Here is a 17,352-nt window from a genome sequence, read left to right on the forward strand (position 1 = left end):
TTAATATATATTTACCTATAAAAATGTACAACCGGTTGCACGTAAAGGTAAAGGGTTGATTTCGACGCGCGCCTTTAGTATAGGTACAGCTCCTTATCACATAACGCTGCTACCGGATGCAGAATCATTTTCACTTGTTGCTGTAGTTTTCGTTGGCTGAAATTCACTCGAGGAGAATGATAGGTGATAAATGGTGCATTAAACTTTGGGTTCAATGTGTTTGAAATAATATTAGTTAACTTGGTTGCTTCTATATAAGTACATAAAACGTTGGTTAAAAACTCGTGTATGAAGTGTAAATATTGGTTCTTTTAAAACTAGAAACACGTATTTATCGTAGTATTTTATTTCGAATTTCGCTGAAAAATATCGTTTTTAGTATCTTTTTTACCTTCCGCCTACCTGTTTTGTTTACTGTCTTGTCTACCCCCCCCCCCATCCACCTCATTCTCTTATCAGTGATAAGAATCGATAATCGATCGTGAATATTATTCCAGTTTTAATCATTCGAATCACGAGTGAGAATTATGCTCGAAGTATTATTCGTGGAGATGTTCAAGTAGAATAATGTTTTATCGACGAAATCACTCGAGAATGTCGGTTCCACAGTCCACCGAAATGCCTATCACGTCATCTGAACCGAACACATCTCTTGAAATAAGGATAAAATAAACACTCGGTTATAGTACTTTACAAGTTGCAAAACACAAATAATAATAACCTAAAAGCAGAAGGATATTTTTAACAAATGGTACCTATTGTCGTATAATACTGAAGGTCATTGAGGTACCTATTCGGTAACATCCCATATAACTGAAGGTACTCGTACATTGTATCAACCTATACGCTTGCAGCGAGTTTTTAAAAATTACCCATAGGTAATTGCTGTTGTTGTAAAATAAAATATCGTACTGTAGGTAAATCTTGAGATGTCGCATAGGATTGCAGTGTTTCAATACGAGGTATCATAAAACTCATTTTTAGTACTCGAATGATGTTTGGAATACGTACCAGCTGACGAGGGAAGCGTTACAGCTCGTCTACATCCCGATCGAGATGAATTTGGCTCTCTAAGAGAACATGTTAACCAAACTTCGGAATTAAATTCTCAGCTGAATTACTGCATTTTTAGTTGATTTTCCAATATTGGCGAAAACAGCCAGTTGGTATATTAATTTTTCATTAAGATGAAAATCTGAGATTCGGTTTATGTACTTAAGTCAACCCCCCCCCCCCCTGAATTGGCTGACATCATTTTCAAGCCAATCTGGAGCCTCCAGAAATAGTTGTTTTTTCCTCCAACAGTTTAAAATCGCTCTAGAAAGTGTTCTACTCAATTTCGGTAGCTTAAAATGTTTAATGCTGACATAAGTTCTACATTTCAAATCGATTCAAGTGACTGAATCGCAAATTTAAAGTGGCGAGTTGAAAAATGCATTTTTTTTTTTTGAAAAATCTCAAATTTTGTAAAAATTCAAAAAATTGTCAATTATTATAATAGGTAGGTATGTTACTCAAAACTTCGCCTACATCTTGAAGTTGATTCCACGAATCGATTTTGACTAATTTCAAGCTGATCTGGAGCCTCCAGCGAAATTTGAATTTTCTCCAGCATTTCGAATTGCTACAGAAGGCGTTCTTATCGTATCTTTGACAGCTGAAAATTTAATGTTGACGTAAAATCGACGCTTGAAATCCACATAATTATTTAGGTGAGTGAATTGCAAATTCAAAGTGACGAGTTAAAAAGTGTAGTTTTTTTACAAAGTGAATAATCTCGAATTATGAGGGGAAAAATCAAAATCGTAAATTTTGCAATAATATCAGCCGAAACTTCTTCTACTTTTTGAAGTTGACCCTCGAATAGATCGTAGGTAACTATTTTTGGACCGATGTGAAGTCTTCAAGAAAATTTGACTTTTCTCCAGAAATTTCATATCGCTCGTAATACTGTCCTGAAAATGATAGGGTAATTTCATGCACTCGAAGTACATTTTTTTCTGCTGTAAAAATGTGCCCTTGAGTCTGCCAAGATTGTAGGGTTAGGTCAACTTTAGGAGGCACAAGGCTCTCATTAGGTCACTTTATAAGCGCCTAACAAAGTTCAAAATTCAAATTCAAATTCAAAAAAAGCCTTTATTGTGTGTATACATACATAATATAAAAAGAAAATGGACATGGCTGGCTCCAAACCAGGAGTATAAATCGGAAATTGATTACATTTTGATCCCAGCTTCTTCTAAAAGAATAAAAAAATTCAATTCTGCAAAATTCCCTAACAAAGTTATTATAAAGTAAATTTTGGTGACTGTTTTGAAAAATTTTCAAAATAAAGTTACGTCTTTTTTTTAATTTTTGAAAAATTTTCATTTTTTTTTAATTTTTGAAAAATTTTTGAAGTTTTTCTTTTCATAAAAAATAATTAAATTCAATTTTTTTGAAGTTTCCAAAAAAACTGATTTCTTGCTAAAAATTTCGTCGCAAAAAATTCCAAAATATTTCATCCCCCCTCAAAAAAAAATGTCCAAAAGTGTCATTTTTTTGCCAAAAATAGAAAAAAGTACTCGGGTATTACTTTTTTGCCAATAATTACTAAAAGGTTCTGCTTTTTGCTGAACTGGTAAAAGTCTTGATTTTTGCCAAGAATTAAAAAAACATGTTGCTTTCTAGCGAAATTGTTTGAAAATCTGTTATTTTTTTCCTCAAAAATTGAGATTTTTTGCCAAAAAAATATCCTGCTTTTTACCAAAACGTTACAATACCTATAACCCAACTTTCATCGCAAAAATTGCAAAAAACATCTCTTTTTTCCCAATTGGTAATTTCAAAACTGTCTTGTTTTTGCTAAAATTGGCAGTATATTTCTCTACACCAAAAATTCTTGCTTTTCTGCTAAATTGCTTTCCAAGTCTCACTTTGTTTTTTTGTTTTTTTTTTTTTCGAAAATTACCCAAAATAGGTACTTATCGCTTTTTTGGTAAAAAAAAATCCAAAAAGTATCACATTTTGTGAATAATTTCAAAAAATTCTCCTTTTTTTAGAAAAGTTGCTAAAAAACCCTGCTTTTTGCTAAAATTATTGTCGAAGTCTCATTTTTGTTAAAAATAGCAAAAAGTCTCGTCTAAACATTATAATTATTTTTGTGGAAGAAGTTCCAAAATGCCCCCATTTTTCAAAATTTGACCTGATGTGTCGCCTTTTTTCAGAAATTTTGCCCCCCCCTCCTCCAAAAAAAGAAACTGTTCCTTTCACTCAAATTGTCGTAAAAGTCTCGATTTTCGCCAGAAATGACAAATCCTCATTTTTTTGCCCAAAGTTCCTAAAAAATCTCTTTTTCGATCAAGAAGATGCCAAAAATAGTTCAACATTTCTGGTAAAAATGGAGAAAAAGACGTGTCTCTTTTTTGTCAAAAATTTCCAGAAAGTCCTTTTTGTGCTAAAACTGTTCTTTCGAATTTTATTTTTAGATTTAAAATAATTTTTTGATGACTTTTTTCTACTTACATTAAAATATTTTACCCTCGTTTTATGATTTTTTTTTAGTGAATTTTTGGTCACTATTTCGAGCCTTTTTAGTTATCTACTATAAAGTTAGGTACTCGTATATTTTATTTTGAAGAAAAAAAAAAATGAGTGCAAGCCCTGAAGAATGAAGATGGAAGAAGTTTTGAGTGCCAACTTCGTTGCAAAATTTACGATTTTGGAGATTTTTCAAAGGGAGATCTTTCAACTATAAGTAGATGAAAAAAACCTACAGTTTTGAACAGGTCATTCCAGCTACCAAAGTTCACAGCCATGCCTATTTTCTGGAGCGATTTGAAATTCCAAGAGAAAGCTCAATTTTTTTGGGAGGTTCCAGATCAGCTAGGAAATGGTGGGAATTGATTGAGGAGGTCCACTTTAAGAGGAATAGACAAAGTTTCGAGTAATTTGGTGAAAAATCGGCCATTTTGGATTTTTTCTAGATTTCAGATTTTTCAACTTGCAAAAAAATACACTTTTTGATTCGCCACCTAAAGTCTCGAAGTTCACGTGCACTAATCGATTCAAAAGATCAAACTTTTATGACAGGATTGAATTTTTAGTAACCGAAGCTGCTAAAAAAGCTTTCCTGGAGAGCGATTTAAAATTGCTAGAGAAAAATCAAAGTTACTTGGAGGCCCCATATTGGCTCAAAAATGGTCGTAATCGGTTCTGAGGGGGAGGGGGTTAATTATTGAGGGTAGACGAGATTTGAAAAAATTCGTTGCAAGAATTGACGATTTTGGATTTTTCCCTCCAAATTTGAGATTTTTTAACTCGTGTAAAAAGACACATTTTTCAACTCGTCGCCTCGGATTTGCAATTCGTCGGCCATTATCGATAATGAATGTCAAAATTTAGATCAGGATTAAATTTTCAGCTACTGAGAAGCTCATTACAACGCTTTCTGGAGCAATTTGGGAAAATTCAAATTTTTCTGGAGGCTTCAAATCGGTTTGAAAATGCCAGAATCGATTCAGGGGATGGATTTTACTCTCTAAATTTGAAGCAGTGAAATTTCACTGTTTCAAATTTGGAGAGTAGTACATAAACCGAGTTTAGCATTTTTATTTTTTGTTTGCTCTTTTTGTAGACAATTAATGTATGTAAGATTCCATAATGGACTATATTCCACCATTTTTTAAAAAATCGCCAAAAATCGAAAAATCAACTTTGACATGTTCTTTCAGTGAGCCAAAATTTAGCTCGATCGGAGATGATGAGTATAGCAAATATTTGTCGCACGATGAACGTGTAGGACCTGTAGCATTTTATTTTGATTGAATTCGAGTTGCATCCAGATTTCATTTACTACCTACTCGTAGTACGAATCGAACACACGGTGGTCTCAAGATCGATCACAAATTCACAATCAAAGACATAATAGTGTAATTAAAGACCATAAAAAATTAACAAAATACTGAAATGAATGGAACAAACCGTTATATAGAAAAAGAGAAAGAGAAAGAGAAAGAAGAGCGAATGGTGAAGAGTACCTATTATGAACCTTCATCTTTTTTGATGCTTCACGTTAATTATCAACTACATATGTATAGTAAACTGAACCACCTATAGGCCTACATTGAAGAGAAAATAAAGCAATCCTCATATGTAGATGTGATAATTGTGATATTCATTACCAGATGATTTGATTTTAGAGACCAGATACCTGCGTAAATAAATTTATTTTACCATCAGTTACATCACTTCTATATTTATAGACGAAAATTTCGACATCTGTTAACCCCCCCCCCCCTCCCAAAAAAAGATCCACCTCAGCTTCCTCATTTCAATGTATAGCTATAGGTAAGACAAAAAAAAAAATCATCGTGTGGAATGTGTGAAAAACAAATACCACACGATCGTGTATCGAGCATTTCGACGGGTTAAGCCTAACATACGAATAAATTTCACGAAATACGATAAATTTCGCTAAATTACGAGACGGTTGCAAATAAATTACCGAGAAAATTGAATAGTTTATTCGCTGCATTCGAATTCGGTTTACAATTTGGCCATCGTGTTATAAACACAGCACGGTGAATAATTTCATTCGAATCAACACGAGGTTTAGGTGTTTATAAAATCGAATTGTTTGTTTATATCTACGGAAATAGTTCAGAAGACTTTTTATTTCATTTCACGCATCTCTTGAAAGAATGTGACTTTTTTTCTTCTCTGGAAGCGATGAGGAAACGCTGATCCGGTTCAATTTGCGAAATGCAATCTGTCAATGTGCATAATTGTGGGCCAATTTGATAATATTGTAGGTACTTCCTGGCTGATTTCCGCGTAGGTTGTAAGTTGGTGAATTAGAGAGAAATGAAGGAAGGAAGAGCCAGTAGTACACGCGGAATAAAAAATTGAAATTATGTCGGTTTTCATTGAAAAAAAAAGTGCTTATCAGCGGATACTCTTGGTTGATAGTTTTGATAAAATGTGGTTAGTTCCTCGACGACCGAACGATAAGATATTGGCACTGGTGTGAAATCTAGCACGTGTGTAGGTTTGTGGAAAAGATTTCGTATCAGCTTTGCAATATAACTTTCGATTGAATTGAAAATTTCTAGATACAATGTATTGTATCTAATCTACCCTTTGCTTTGCCTCTATGCTTATAGATGAAATTATTTTAAAATATACGTCTAAATAAAGGGGAATTAAAATCAACCTTTTCGAGTGCACGGGAAATATGTCAAAATGACATATCCATCTACCAACCTTAAACTTTACCAAGAAATATTATCAATGTACAAACTGAACTGGTACATCATAGTTACTGCAGTGCTTTGAAAAATCTCTCCCACGCGTTCGAACACATGTTATCTTTACTCGCTCCGTTTACATAGCCAATTACTCGACTTTATTTGATAGTTATACTCGTATTCGGAACAAGTTCGAATATTAAAGTCAAATAATACGACGTTATCGTTCAGAAAGAAAAAAAAACCGTTTCCAATACCAGCAGTCTATTTATACATAATCCGGCCTGTGTATGGGTTGTATGACAGTGACAAAACAAATCCAAATGGTACCACACCTCATTTGAATTTCCTCGTATGAACTTCTATAGCATTGCGCCGCTTCTTATATTATACTTATATAAGTGCATACTTACTCGTTCAATCACCGAGTAAAGTGTAACTGAATCAGTACGAAATAGAAGAAATTGAAAAATATATGTACATAAGTTCGTAATGCGAGGAATTAAAATTAGACAAATTTTTTAGATAAGCTCACATATACAATGACGCTGATTTCATTGTAATTTTTTTTATCTCGTAGAAAAATTTCAAATTTTTTCTCAATAATTTTAAATAACCTCGAAAATAATTAGTTATTTTTCGAAAAAATTCTTCGAATTCGAAAAAAATCAACGAACGTTGAAAGGTCAATAATTACATAATAATCATAATCCATGAAACAGAAATTTGATCAAATTATTGTGAAGTTAATTAGGCTAGGTTTCTGGTTGAGTTGACTGAGGACAGGGTTACCTTTACGGAGGTGTTCAATTGGGAAACTTTTATACAAGCGAAGGATCGTATATGAAGTTGAAGGTAGATAGGCTACCTTGAAACTGGTAAAACCGCTGGAATGCATGGTCTGCAAAAAATTAGCTTATTTGCTGGTCTTGTTGTGTAGATATATTTTAGTTTCATTTTCACGTAGTGGAAACGTATCACGTGTTTTCCGGTATTCTTTTCGTATTCGTTGAAATTTACTTCTGATCGATCATCAAAGAAATAAATAATTCATGCTAATTAGATTAAGAAACCGAGAGATACCTATAAACAACGATACCTAATTCACCTCTGTTGTTATTTTTTCTACGATACACCGCAAGTGTAAAAGGTGGCATTAGATTGGTATATGAAATGCATCTTCAGCAGGTTTCATTCAACCAGAAGTGAAATATACAGTTTTAATACACCCGGAACAGTCTTTTATTTAAGCAATTATACATAATTATTAATTTCTAAATATCCTTTCTCGAAATAGGTACTCGTTCAAAAATTTGCAAAGCCAGCAAAATTGATCAAAAAAATCAAATTTTAGCAAATTGACCTAGAAAGCTGAAATTTGGGTTATGCTCTATTTTTAACAGCTTCCGAGTCGCGATTGGTGGCGGTTTCGAATATTTTTGGCATCTCCAGTAGATTTTAGAATTTTCCAGTTATCGATAAAATACTGTAATCAGGATGAAAATGAAATTCAGCTCCTATAAGCTCAAATTCACCATCTTTGATACTCTTTCGATCGATTTAAGAGCGTGGTTTCAAAGTATTTTTGAGCCAGCTCAAATTCAAAATTTTCTCTGGTGGTTATTTTTTGAAAAAAAAAATCATCGTTTGCGAATGCGTGGATGAAAAAAACCGAAATTTGGTTTGTATTTTATTTTCAACCGGCCAAGTTGATTGATTGGTGATGGTTTTGAGCTGTTTTGGAGCCTTTTTGGCGAACTCTCGGATTCTCCAGTTTTTGAAAAAATTCCAGCAAATACCTATAGGTTGAAAAAGACCAACCGAATTGGCAGGTCGAAAATAGGGTACGATCCAACTTTCAGTTTTTTTCGTTCATTTGTTTACAAACGATAAATTGTGAATTTGGACCGGCACAAATAGATCTTTGTATAATTCAGAGAAGCCCATTTTCAAAAAAAAAAACTCTCTTGGCTCTTCAAATAATGTTGGTCCCCTTGTACATTATGAAGCCTCCAAATTCGAAAAATACCAAAAAAGATTTCCCTAAAATTGAAGTCTGCAGATACTTTTTCCTGATTCACAAGGGCCCCAAAACAAAATTTTCGAGCATGGGGACATTCCTTAAACTCCGCAGTCCCAATTTTTAAAAATTTTGTTACTTGGCCGCTTTTTGGGCCATTTTCATATAATTCAATCCCACCAGAGATTGGATGAGTCCTCTAAAATTAAGACTAGGAACGTTTATTTGCGAGTCTTAGAGGAGAAGACTCCGAGTTTTGCCCTAGTCCGAGGAGCATTCGATTCCCTTTTTTTCGGGGCTTGGTTCAATTAAATCAAATTCATATAAGCTAATATGAAAATATGCAAGTTTAGTGTTATTTGATATCTTAATTAGAGTAGATTGCAACATGGATTTTGAGTTGAAAGCCACTCAGAAAATTTTTCACTCTGGAGGTACGTGTCCCTGGATGAAGGAAGACTTGAGCCATCGAAGAAGCAGTATTTTCAAAAAAGAAAAAAAAATTCTCTGTCTTAAATCTCACTCAACCTCTAGTTCCATAGTTCCAAAAGATACTCGTAGAATTTGAGATTTTGTCTCTATCTAAGCCATTGAAATCACTTTTAGGGTTCTAAAGAGTGGTTTAAAATTTGCAGATCGCTTGATTTTGAGTGAATTCGTGTTTTACAATTTTTTTTCCTCCTCAATTATTCCACATTAATTATGCCAAAATGTCAAGAGATATCATTTCTAAAACAGGGGATAGTTGTATTTTGGAACACAGTAGTGCTCATTCATTGCTGTGCTAATTTCAATAATTTAAGAAGAAAATGATTGAAAACTTATCATTTTTTCGATTTTTGTGTTTAAAAGACTTAGGTAGGTTGAGACTTGGACTTGAAAAAAGACTCACATGTGCATAATACTGGACTTGGAGTGCTCCCCATGTTGACTTTTTTTTTTTTTTTTTTTTTTTTGAGATGGGGAAGCAAGAAATTTGAAAAATTTTCATCTTTTAGCAGAATATGTACTTATCTACTTCTAAACAGCCCACTTTTTTTGGGAACACTAATTCTCGATAGTTGTAAGTCCATAATTCTTTGTACCCTCTCTCCACCCCAAACCACCCAAAAGAATTGATTTTCGCCTCACCTGCTTAAAAAAAGTCCTGATCTTTTTGCTCCAAAAGTCCTGTTTTTTGCCAAACTTACTTTTGAGGGTCTTGGTTTTATTTTCCTTACGAATTTGCTGGCAAGTTAAAAGAATTCAAAAAACGTCAATTTTTGGGAAAATTATCGAGAAGTGTCCATTTGTGGTTAAATTTTCAAAGGGGCCAATTTGTGCCAAGATCGTCAAACAGTCCTGTTCTTGCCAAGATTTCCGCAAAAAACCACTGCTTTCGCCAAAATTGTCAACAAATTTCCCTTTTTTGTCAAAATTTCCAGAGAGTGTCAATTTTTGACGAGTTGACGAAAAGTTGTAGTGTTTTTTCGTCGAAATTCTCAGGAAGAAATTTTTTGATGAAATAGTCATAGTGAAATTTTTGCCAAAATTGATCAGAAAATTTTCCTTTTTTGCCAAAATGTCCATACGTAAGCATTGATTTTTTTTCTTTGCCTACCTAAAAAGCCTTCTTTTTGCTCAATTTGCTTGAAAAGCCTTTTGTTTTGCCAGATTTCATTCCCACTCCTCCCCCCTCACTCACCATTTTCATTTTTTCGATTGAAGAAAGCTTTATGATGAAAATATCAATCAATCAATTTCAATTTATTGCTACAGGTAGTAATAAATTCGCCATGAATCAAAGAAGATTTCATTTTTAAAACATTTTTACACGAAATGAGTAATGACTATTAGGGGGTCCTTGAATACCTACGTCCTACATGACAAAAAAAATCGCGATTTCTTCTGCTCCCAACCCTCAATGTGGTGACCTCTAGTGAGAAAGTAATTCCCTATTTTTTATTTTTTCCATTTTTGAAAAACTCGGGCTGTAGAGGGCCTCTCAATTTTAAAAATTTGAAAAAATCCAACTTAATCAAAGCGAAATTTTCAAAATTCAAAAATTTCAAATTCTAACATTTTTTTAGTTTTTTTTTTGACTAAAATGAACTCTCATTAGGATATTAACCCCATCCTTAGAAAATCAAATCGGTCACCTAGAATAGCTGAAATTCTTATTTTATATTAAATTTGAGCTAAGTATTTTAGGGGATCAGCATGGTTTTCAATGGAGGGGGCCAAAATCGTCGGTTTTTCTATCAAAAAAATAATAATAAAATATTTCGAGATTTTGAACTCACAGTCTCCTGAAATTAAAATAATTTTCTCAAAAAAATCAAAAATATCGCCGCTGTTTTTTAATTGTGTTGTTACACATGAAAAGGGCTATTTTTGAGAATTTTTTCAGAATTTTCAATCCACGATCGCCTACTTTCTTTCAATTTCAAGTTTTTCAACTGAATTTTTTGCATCATCAGAACTGGCAACACTGATTTTGCCATCATGAGCGAAAAATATCCCTTGAAATCTGGAATAGAAATGAGAAAACAGTTTGCCGAAATGTTGATAAGAACTAATGATCCCCGGATTCCGCCATTTTTCATCGTTTTATGACAGCTCTGTCAACGTGAAAAATATTTTATTTAAATTGGTCACCCATTGTGTAAATTTTGACTGATTGATTTTTTTTCTGGTCAATTTAGCTAATATCATTCTATCTAAGTATAGGTAGGTAGGTATACTATTTTTGAAGACATTTTTCTCAGAATACTTCTACGTTTGAATGTTTGATGATTTTTGACACTCCTCCGTTAACGTTCGCCCAGCACTCAGTATAACGACTTTTCAATAATTGGACAGACAAGCGTTTCGCATTTCACGTGCTTTGAACTTCTCTTACGAGAATAATTATCAGCGCTCGGTTACCGGTCGTAAAATATGTTCCATAATCGAATAAGATTTTATTACATCATTCAGGTACCTACTTGAAGTGAAGATCCATACCTAACGTAAGCCACGAGTTGAAAAGAAAATCTGCTTAAATTAACGTTATGGGTGCAAAGAAAAGTAAATTTTTCTCAAACCTACCTACCTACCTACCTACCTACCTAATTTGGGAGATATTTCATCTCTCTAGATATTCACTACATTAATACATTGTTTAACAAACATGTCATCGTGTTCAAAATCTTTGTAAATGTAAGATGATGAGATTTCTTATTCGTAGGCGTACGATTGTTTTGTTTGGATTTTTATAAAAAGGCGGAAATATGAAAAGTTAATTTTGGGTTTCATTTATTCGATAGATAATAAAAGCTAATGGATCATGTAAAACATATTTTCATATCGTATTCGGTTGAAACTTCTATAAATACCCGCGTTTTTTATGCTACACCACAAAGAGAGTCAATTAGCAGTTTCGATCTATAAATTCCGTGAATCGTTATAGTTATAATATTTTTGTTGCATAATTTTGCGTTAACCAATTAGGTATCTATGTGTGATAAAGTGTAAGATTTCTTTTAAAATGCATACTTATTATTAATGGGTTAAGGATTGTGTGTAATCGAGCATCTGTTCGATAGGTTATCATTTTTATGGGATACGATCAACGATGAAATTTATTTGATATTGATTCTAAGTTTAATTTAAGTAATTAATGATGTACTTAGGGACAGAATATGAGGCTAAATCTTCAATATACTGCTATAAAAGAGAGATGAGGCACTTACTAATTATACAAATATGTTGTTGAATCCAACTTCAAATAGAATAATACCGCAAAATCGACCGAATTATCTTATCTTTGCATTACACGATTGCTAAACCTGGAAGTAGAATTGAATCGATGATGAAGAAGAAAAAAAAAATAAGAAATTGATAAACATTGCTATGTGAACTTTTCATACGTCTTTGATTCGTTAAATATTTACTTAAAAATACATTGTAATCCATTTACCCATTTCAGGTTCAAGTTTGTTCAACTAATTCTAGTTCAAACCTAACAACCTCATTGTTTCGTTAATCTGTTTTTTATATCGAATTACCTACTCGAATGATTGATATCACACAGTCAACATTACATTATTAACAAAGTTTTACCTAATAACTTAGATTTTTATAGGTGAACTAATGATAAGGTTATTTATGTATTAATTTGCATCAGCATCCGTGAACTTAGCCTATTCGAAGAAATTGGAGCTTTTGTAGGTTATTTTGTTAGTATTTTTATACCTCGATTACAAAACTGATGCGGTTCTAATAATCGTATCCCCTGTTTGAATAGGTACGATTATGTTGAGTAAAATCGTGCTTTATCAGTATAATATTTTTCAAATGCTTAAATTTTCAAATACTTACCACACAATTTAACGCGGCTTAATTATTCGAAGAAATTTTACTCTCGAAGTGTGGGCAATAAGACTATAGTACGAATGGACTGGTCATAGTTAGCGGTAGCTTTAACTAGCGTTGTAAAACTATAGGTAATTATTAGATACTGGGCACCGGCTAGATCATTAATACGTACTTTACGACCTAGGTCACCGCGAGTAATGCGAATTTTAATTATTTCATCTGCACGTGGTGCGAGACCACATAATAACGTAAAAAAAAGCGAAACCAAATTTTAAAAAATACTTATTCTATCAATTTAATCAATCACATACTTATGGGGTAGGTCAGGGGATATTCTTTGGTGTGAATTGTGATCATATCTCGAGGCGTTTTTTTCGTCCATAATGTTGAACACTGAATAGGTATAAAGTTACGCCTATTTATATGAGAATAAAATAGATTCTTTTTATTGTTGAAACGCAACGCGACGTATTGGAAAATAATGTACCTATACTTGGTTTTTATTATGCACCGAAATAACTCGCTATTTTCATATACACGACACCTCAAACGCGATAAATATCGTTGCGTTTGTGCAGCGCAATTCCTCTGCGAAAGTCATAAAATTCTCAATAACTCAACTCGTATTAGCACGGGTGCATTTGAAGTTGAACAAATGGCATTTCAAACCTACGCAGTGTTTTCTATGTTTTACATATTGTGTCGATGCATAATCTGCAGTAGGTATCAGTTTTGACTAGAGGAGACAAAGTTGGTCCAAGTTTATCCTCTTTTGCATCATTTTGACCTATTTACTTATTATGTACTTGCATATGTGATTCCAAGTTGTTCGATAATCACCTCTTTTTTTTTACGATTAATTTAAAATCTAAAATTATTCCCAGTAATATAACTCGCGAGTACGTTTATGGTTTTTGCAACGTTTCATATCGCCCATATATAATAATACGAACTTATACGCTCAGTTACCTTTTTTTTTCTTTCTGGTACTATTGAACTTGATGCATTGTCTACGAATTTTATCGATTCTTTGAAATGAAAATGAAGCATTCGAAGTATTAAGAATTAAGATACACTTTAAGGTAAAGTGCCCGAATATGGCCATCGGCCACCTACCCAAAGGGCCATTCCTTGTCAAATTGCTAAATTTTTTGCACTTAGGATCGTAAATTTCTCTAAAATATTTTTTATGTGTGGAAAGACCTCGATGAGAGATGACAAATTGTCCAATCCACAGTTCTCAAGGTGCATTTGCAGGGGACATGGAGGGGGCATTCCACTTCAATTGGCCAAGAAGTGGTAAGGGAGGGGGGGTCGATGATTTTTTTGGATTTTTTCCTGTGGAAATACCTTTTGAAGGGATGGCCAATGACGCAAATCGCAGCCCTCTAGCCTTTTTTGAAGGCTGCTACGGGGTGTCAAAGTTTTTAGTGAACTTACAATATCATCCATTTCAGCAGTTGATTACTCGATAACCACGATACCTACCAAAATGGAATTTTTTCCAATAGTTAGGGGTTTTGAAAAGCTTTTTCGTGATATAATCAAAATCAGTGTTGCCACTTTTTTTCGTACGAAAAATTAGCTCGAAAAGTTTCTAAACGTAGTTTTCATAATCTTTCGGACACTCAAAAATTCTGAAAAAAATATATTATGGACAACTTTTCATGCTGAACAACATATTAAAAAATTGAGATGGCATTATTTCGTGAAGTCGATTTAAAAAAATTCAAAGATGGCGAAAAAATACGATTTTTTGATTTAAAACATGAAAAAAAGTTTTGATTGGTGAAGTTGACCTATTTGACCCCTATTTTTTACGTATCCGTCGAAAAAGTTGAAAAAAAACCTTCACTCGATGAAATAAACTCATCACAAAATAATCAAAATTCGAAAAAATTCAAAAAATGAACGAATTTTTACTTTTTTGTTGTGAGTGTAATTTTTATCAACTTTTTCATGAAATACGTCAGAAAGAGGTCAAAATAAGACAACTGAATAAATTTAAACTTTTTTTGATGTTTGAAATCAGTGGCGTAGCCAAGGAGGGGGCGAAGGGGGCCATGCCCCCCCTTGCGAGCGAAAATTTGAAAGAAAATATGCAAAAATGGACGTTTTTTCACTATTTGGACCCATTTTTTCCAAAAATTTTCGCTCTCGCTTCGCTCGAGCAGTAATTTTGCCTTCATTTTCATGAAATCACCACACATTACAATAGATTTCCAGAAAATTACCCCTCATTTCGATTTTTCATGCCTAAAAATCTGGTTTTGCCCCCTCCTTGAGAAAATCCTGGCTACGCCACTGTTTGAAATTGAATTTTTTCGAATTTTGATTTTTTTTGTGAGGAGTTCATTTCATCGAGTGAAAGGGGGTTTTCAACTTTTTTAACAGATACGTGAAAATAGGGGTTAAATGGATCAACTTCACCTATCAAAACTTTTTTTCATGTTTTAAATAAAAAAAATGCATTTTTTCGCAAACTTAAAATTTTTTAAAATCAACTTTACAACATGGTACCATCCCAATTTTTTAATATGTTGTTCAGCATAAAAAGTTGTCCATAATAGGTATATTTTTTCAGAATTTTTGAGAGTCGGAACGATATAAAAACTACGTTTTGAAACTTTTTGAGCTTATTTTTCGTAGGTATACGAAAAAAAGTGGCAACACTGATTATTATGATATCACCAAAAAGCCTTTCAAAACCCCTAACTATTGGAAAAAGTTCCATTTTGGTAGATACCGTGGTTATCGAGTAATCTAGTGCTGAAATGGATGATATTTTAGGTTCACTGAAAACTTTGAAACCCCCTGGCTGCCTTTAAAAATGGGCTATAGGGCTGCGATTTGCGCCATTGGTCATCCCTTCAAAAGGTCTTTCCACAGGAAAAATTTCAGAAAAATCACCGAACCCTCCTACCACTTCTTGGTCCAATTGACGTGGAATGACCCTTCATTGAAGATGGTTTTTCGTTTAACAATTCTTGAAAGTGGAAGAGGATGAAAGGAGAAGAAAGTGTTTGATTTTAGAACGGGTAATTTCGATCGAATTTCAATATTGGGTCACTTTGATTATTTTTAGTTTTTTTTCCTTTTCTGGACAAGTTGAAAAAATCATTGTTTCGTTACAAGGAAAGGCGTTGGGACTCGCATAAAAATTATTGAGCCAGGCAAAGCTAGATTGAAAGAGCATGTAAAAATACATCACAGGCTAAAATTTTGGGTGCTAACGTCATAATCATTTAAAATTTTGGAGAATTTAAAAAAAAAAATCAAAATTGAGTCAAAAGTTATAAAGAAAACAAATTTTTCCAAATTGACTTAAAAACTGATTGGAAGCAATTTTGAACCGTTTCGAGGATTTTTGGAGCTTCCGGCAAATTTTTGAAACTCAAAATTTCCACAAAATTTCTGCAAAAAATGAAGTTGGAAAGCCAAAATTCCTCTAGATTCTAATTTCAACACGCTATTGAGTCGTCCACAAGAGGTTTCAAGCCTTTGAAGCTTTCAGTGAATTTTTGAAAGTCCCAATTTCCAAAAAAAAAAGTCATAAAATCTGATTTTGGAAATTCAAATTTATAGTCCGGCATATGACAATAGGAGTAATTGCACCCCCCCCCCGCCGATCTTCCGGGACAACTTTTTTCTTAAAGGGGACATCCTAAGGGACATTTCAAAGCAAAGTTGCCAAAAAAAAAGTTGGCCTTACTTATAAAATGGCGGCCATTTTGATTGACAGGTTAGCCGAAATCGCAGATTTTGCGTTTCAACATAGGACTTGCACGAACTTTTTCAAATTTTACGAAGGTACTTAGATCGAAAGATCATGCAAAAATTTACCACCTGTCAAAATTTCAAGTGTTAAAGTGCGTTTTTCGATTTTTGGTGAATTTTTGAAAATCGAATTTTGGCCAAGAATGAGGGAAAAAATCAAAATTTTGCCACATTGACCAAGAAAGCTGAAATTTGGGATATAACCTATTTTCGACATGCCAAATCGATTGGAAACGGTTTCAACCCGTTTTGAGCAGTTCTGGAGCCTCCAGCAGATTTTTGAAATTCGAAATTCCCACAAAATTCCGTCAAATTGGAGTTGTAAAGCTGAAATTTATTCTAAAAACTAATTTCAATACGCTACAAAGTACTGCAGGTAAATTTCAAGTCGTTTTGGAGCCTCTAGCGTTTTTTTTGAAAATTCCCGAAGCCTCCAGCAGATTTTCGAAACTTTAAATTTTTACAAAATTTCATCAAATGGAGATGGAAAGCTGAAATTTACTCTACATTCCAATTTTAACACCCTCTGAAGACGACTTCAGGTGGGTTCAATTATTTTAAGGCCTCCAGCGACTTTTTTGAAAATTACTGGAGCCTCCAGTAGATTTTTGAAACTTGAAATTTCCCCAAAATTTCATCAAACTGAGATGGAGAGTCGAAATTCATTCTGCAAACTAATTTCAATACGCTACGAAGTTGACTGCTGGTGGATTTCAAGTAGTTTTGGAGCCTCCAGCGACTTTTTTGAAAATTACTGGAGCCTCCAGTAGATTTTTGAAACTTGAAATGTCCCCAACATTGAATTATCAAATGGAGTTGGCAAGCTGAAATTTACTTCGCAGACTACATGGTTTCAAATGGTTTTGAAGCTTCCAGCTACTTTTAGGAAATTTCAATTTTTCAAAAAAACGTCATACAACCTTTCAAAAAGTCACTGGAGGCTCATGAGTTTGATTTTTATCAACTTTTTCATGAAATACGTCAGAAAGA

At 33.4% G+C, this 17,352-nt stretch overlaps 1 protein-coding gene across 1 annotated transcript in view; it reads left to right on the top strand.

Annotated features, from left to right (window-relative positions):
* LOC135834894 (collagen alpha-5(IV) chain-like) overlaps positions 1-17,352 on the top strand; it is a 31,250-nt gene that overhangs the window by 255 nt on the left and 13,643 nt on the right. The gene's annotated exons all lie outside the window — the stretch shown is intronic.

The sequence above is a fragment of the Planococcus citri genome, chromosome 2 (genome assembly GCF_950023065.1).
Source record: "Planococcus citri chromosome 2, ihPlaCitr1.1, whole genome shotgun sequence".
Lineage (NCBI taxonomy): Eukaryota > Metazoa > Arthropoda > Insecta > Hemiptera > Pseudococcidae > Planococcus > Planococcus citri.